Genomic DNA, 6,000 nt, shown 5'->3' on the forward strand with positions numbered 1-6,000 from the left:
TCTGTTTATCAAAAACAATATGATCTCTGAGAAGATCAATGCGACAAAATTTACCCACATCCTAATGCTTGTTTTTAAGTTTATGATAATTTAATGTTCGTTAATGTTAATATTCTTTTATTGAAGTGATTTATTTGATTAGAATACGAAAAGAGGGTTACTGTTGAAACACATAGATTCTTTAACATACTAATGGAGAAATTATTGTTCGGCCAGCTCGTTTTTTTATAACACTTCATGTACTTATACAGAGCATATTTCTTTTTCCGATCTTAAATGTTTACCCAAAGTTACTGAATATCATATGTTTTGGAAGAAAAAATGAGGCACAGGGGACCTTCTTTTTGTAATCAATTAAATGATGCACTGGTATTTGACCTGTAACTTTGGTTAACCCCCACCCCCACCCCACCCCCCTTCTAAATACGTTAAATTAGATTCACGAATTTAAACAAATCATCATACTAACAACAAATTAAAAATTCAGTTCCGGAATTTGTGATGTTTTTCAAAGTGCGTTAAGAGTGTCGATACTAAAAAATGTTGATGTACATTCATAACGCACTTTGAAAATTTTTTTCAAAGTGCGTTGATTTGTAAAAAATTTAATGCACTTTGAAAAAAAATTTCAAAGTGCGTTGATTTTGTAAAAAATTTAACGCACTTTGAAAAAAAAAATGTCAAAGTGCATAATTTTTTCAAAGTGCGTTACCACAGTCCTTGCTATAAATCACAAGAATATTACATTATAAAATAGATTTGTGGTTTTATTACAGACGAATACATTTATTTAAAAGTTAGGTCTAATTACCTTAAAGGTAAAGATAAAGTGAAATTTTTGTTATTTTTTATTACTCATTAAAAATTATGGTACCACATGACCCTTTTCCTGATAACCCCATTAACTTACAAAGTTATTGTCTATTGTGTATCAAAAGCTTGTTATCGCCTCTTTTCTCTTATCCAGAAGATATTGATCATGGGGGCATTGAGCTTTTACCAATGTTTTCACTTCACTTAAAGGCTTCTTAAATTAAGTCACACCGAAAGGATCCGACATGATCCAACATGATTCTGTATTACCTTCCGCAGTAGTTAAATTGGTCTCAGTTGCCTCTCCATAATCTGTTGCACTTTCCTTGTTACCGATCAGACCTAATTTAAAATGAAAAAACATACTAATTTGAAATTTAAATATTTTGTTAAATTTTATGACTCGGCCTTGAAGTCAATTGTATGTCCAATTTTTTAAGGTATTATACTTTGTTTGATAAGGAAAAAAATATATATATTCCTGTTTCCTGTCACCTGACCAAACAAATTTAGGTAGTTAGGTAGGAAAAAAAAATATTTTCAAAAAATATTTTATTTTAAAAAACATGGAGAATGTTCGTTATAATGATAAAGAAGGATATTCACAGTGTATGGTATGTTAATGATAACTTAAAATTTCCAAAGATCTTTGTACTATTGATGCATATGAAATGTATAGGAAACAAGATGCAAGCAAAGAAAAAAAAATAGATTATTTTTTTAATTAAAAATATAAAACCAATATTATTTGCAAAATTTAATCTACATGTGTATGAATGTATTTATCCTTTTTCTGGATAAATATTTCTGTATTGTATTAGCTTAATGTCAATATTAATTAAATCAGTCACTGTACTTCCGTGTTCTTGGGGTATTAGTCCAACCCTTTGACCCACTTACTTCTGAACATTATGTAGTGGATCTGTTTAATTCTCAAGATGAAATAGAAAGCAGTTTTTATGATAATTTTAACATTTATTAACTAATAACAGGTTATTAACTAACTGTAATATCGGGATTTAAAGTAATAAACATCGTTTTTGTAATTTCAACTATACAGTATGTTGCTTCATCACCCTACCCTTATTTATAACCCCTGAAGATAAGATAGTCGCAAGTTAATAACCACAAGGTTATTTATGCAGTAAAAATGTATGTAGATTTGTTTTCTATCATTCTTTTGCCAAAGGGTTAATTTACACAATTGTAAACTCAGAAGGCACTTTCAATTCTCTTTATGAGGAAATTCTGGCGAAGTTACCGATCACCACCATGATCACAAAAAAACTTTAAGGGTCGGAGGGTGAAAGATAGGGTCGTTCGGGAGACAGGAAACAGGAATAATTTTTAATTTTTTTTTGGGGGGGGGGGGGGCTAAGTTAATTAAATGATATTGACTTGTTTGAAATAGATTTTAAAAAATTACCTTCATTTTTCAAAGCTTTTGTAGTTTTCCATCTTCATACAGTTTCACTTTCAAGACAGGAAGTTGTAATTTTCCAGACATTAGCTCTTCAATGCATTTGTTCCAGGTCTCATTTAGAAGTGTATCTTGCTTCTCTGATGTTGTCAGATAGAAATGTTGCAACATAGGCTCACCACAAAAGTCTGGACGAGATGGACCATCATCGAATATGATGTGTTTTCCATCAAATGACCACCAGTGATTTTCACCAGGGAGAAGGAAGTTGGCAATCCTTTTGAAGTGCTTCTGGAAAAGTGTTTGCCTGTTTTTCAACAATTCAATGGAGAACCTGGTGTCGCCAAATGCAGGAAGCAGTTTTGCTTGGTGGCTGATACATGTAATGGATTCCTGGATTTTGGTATAGTCAACTTGGTTTTCATTCTTTTGATGATTTATAAACCTCAGCATTGCATTGTCAATAACTTTCCAACATTGCCTGTTAGAAGTTTGCAAAGAAATATTGCGGAGATCCCCAAATGACCATTCCTCTTGCTCAGGAGTGATGGATCTTAGGCAAAATATTTTGTTTGTTTGTGGTGCATGAACAGTGAGAGAATGAAAATAGCTTCCATAGAATCTCCGAGAAGTCATTTTTTTGGGTATACCTATTAATGATTTGCAAAGATAGCTGAATTTGAATGTTTGGTTGTAAAGCCGTAATATTTGTTTTGGTGATCTCTGATTGTAATGCATGTAGCATACACCAGTGATTTCAACGAGGGATGTGTACAGCTCCAATATGTCAAGAGAAATCTTTTTTTCATTGTACAGGGACATGGCAAATTTAGCTAATTTAATTGCAAAAAGTCTTGCATCTGAACCACGGATCTGATTTTTGTCTCCAATTGTAGCTGTTGAAATTTGTTCCCATTCTTTTTTTACAGACTTGTCTTCAAAGTGTGTAGGCAGCTCAGTGATAATGTGTTGGACAACATTGGAGAGATCGTGTAAAGGTTCACAAGCAGGGATTTCGTACAAAGACAAATGGTCAAGGATATCTTTCTCTGAACAATACAGTGTTGGAGGACGCTGAATTCCATGAAGTATGGACTGAAGTTTTTCTACTAATTGTGGTCTATTCAAATGATAAAGGTAGACTTTCCTAGCTTCCAACTCATGTAAGTCTTCTTTCTTCAGGCTAGAGAATGAGAATGGTGATGGATTGGTGACGCTAAATCTTCTCCAGAGACAGCCTCCCTTGAAAACTTCACATCGATCTAGTAGTGATGGAGGATGAAACCCTAAGGCATATTCAAGGTTGCTGTGCTCTTTGGATGGAATGCCCCACCGACAACTGAAGTTTCCTCCTCGCTGCTGCCCTGCCTCAAATTGACGTGCAGGTCCATCCCCACTAAACACTCGCATGACGTCAATTATAGGAACTCAACCAATTTCCACAGGTTCAACCAGCTGCTTAAGATCTTCTATTCTGGACAATGTATAAGACAATTGATCTTCCTCTGTACTTTTGGAATATAAAGATGTGGCTTTTCCGCTGTTGCATGGACGTCAATAGGAGGACGGTCTGGGAATTTCTGGCAGTATTCTTGGTTGGTTAGATATAGATTTAGATTGTACAGAGTGGACACTTTGAAGGAAATATATGTGTGATTTAAAATATCAGAGTGGTCATGCCATAGCTTAAGGTGTCGCGTTCTCACTAATCTTTTTAGATCTTCTTTTGTTATGTTTAATTTGAAGCAAATGCAACTTTTATTCCATCTTCTGTCAGTTTGTTGTATTCATCATCTGTCCTAATTTTTATTAACTCACTCTGATCCTGAATCATATTGTTCCTAATTAGCTTCAGGGGTATTTTTCTCCCATACACTGTGATATTTTTATCTCCAAGCTCTCCTGATGGGCTGATCGTGTTTGTGTTAAATATTTTAGGAATTATTTTCTCTCCTATGTATAACTCATGAGTTTGGATTTTTTCTTTCACTTCACTTTGTAGTTTCCGAACTGGACGAGGTGTGGGATTTGAAACTTTTGGGCTAAATTTCATCTTGGCTCTCCTGACCCTCTGAAAATAGTCCCGACCACTGACCCGCATCTGTTTGTTAAGCTTGCTGGTATCTATCCCATTTATTTCAGCTAAAACTTTCAATACTTGACCTGAATTTTGGGAGATATTTCCATTTCTGTTTCTAAGATTAAATTTCAGGGCAATACTTCTCCAGACTATAGCCGAGTCAGGTTTGACATTTTGCAGGAATTCAATAAATTCATCTTGTGGAAAGCTGTTTCTTTTAGAGACTGTGACTCGCATGACATGCAGTTTGCCAATTGGTGTGGTTTTTTTATTTGTCTTTTTCAGATAATATACAATATTCTTTCAGATAAAAATGATTTAAGAACTGCCTTTTTCCCCATTTTTGTTTGCATTCTTCCAATAACTATTTTTTTGTTAGATAGTTTTGTAGACATGGAAGCTGGCATACAAATGTTGTGTAAGGAACGTGCATTTTTTGATATTTAAACATAACTCTGCTGTAGAACTCATTCCGCTCTGATGCTGTTTTGAAATAATTGAATTTTCCTAAATGCACAGCTAAATGTGGGGACGAGTTATTGTTTTTTTTTCCAGAAGAGGAATTCCACAAATCAATACTCTGGGGGTCTTTGCTATTTCTAGCAATTATAACTTTGGCAAAATTGCAATAATTCATTACTGTTTACCTCAAAGTTACAGTCTCCTCCATGGCAATGTTTGCATTTGTAAGATCTCGTATCAAAGAGAAATATATATTTTTATATACCTCAAGGTTACAGTCTCCTCCATGGCAATGTTTGCATTTGTAAGATCTCGAATCAAAGAGAAATATATATTTTTATATAAATATATACATTTATATATTGATTTGTTTTGTGTTTGCTTTTATAGTTTGTTAAAATAATAACAAATTTAATATTTTGATATTTTTTAACTTAAAATTAATTTTGCTGCATGATTAATTATCAATGTTATAAGCATGGTATTTATAACAAGATAATTTTTATGACAGAAATGAAGTAATTTCTCGTTAAAAACTTGATAGAAGAAGAAAATTTAATCATTTTTATCAATATGTTTGTTAATTGGATTGATTTCTAGACTTGTCATAATGTTGAATGCAGTATTTTTCAGGACTATTATGGAACTTTTTCATATTGTAATTTTTTTTTTTTAAATAAATAAAAAAAAATACAATCAAGGGTTTGTTGTTTGTATCGAGAAAATAATACCTTAAATAATTACCCTAGATAAATTCGATTTATTTATTTTTTTAAAAAGGTGGGGGGGGGGGGGGGCGGGGGGGGGGAGTCCCTGGCCCCGTCTGTGCAGTATATTCAATAGCGTGATGATATTTCTCGTGGCCAATGTCATTTCTGAAACAACGTTTTAAGTACATGTGAAATGATTAAATGTTCACTGAATGTATATGTGGTTTATTCATTATGTTATACAGTTGAAGATAACAGTTCGAAAACCGGCGCGAAAATAACTTTAGGAATGTTTTAACATACTAGAGTGATCTGCCCTCGAATCTTGGGTAACTGCGCGTTTTAATTTAAACTTTTGGAGTGGTAAATTTATGAACACCATAAAAACACCTGTAGTGCACCTTGATAAGGTGAAATGATTTTTTAGTATATGTTAGAGGTATATTCGTAGTATGTGAAAAACGCTGGGAGCTACACGTAGTGTTTGTTGAAGCAGTGATAGAGGTATTTTTTGT

The sequence above is a fragment of the Crassostrea angulata genome, chromosome 2 (assembly GCF_025612915.1).
Source record: "Crassostrea angulata isolate pt1a10 chromosome 2, ASM2561291v2, whole genome shotgun sequence".
Classification (NCBI taxonomy): Eukaryota; Metazoa; Mollusca; class Bivalvia; order Ostreida; family Ostreidae; genus Magallana; species Magallana angulata.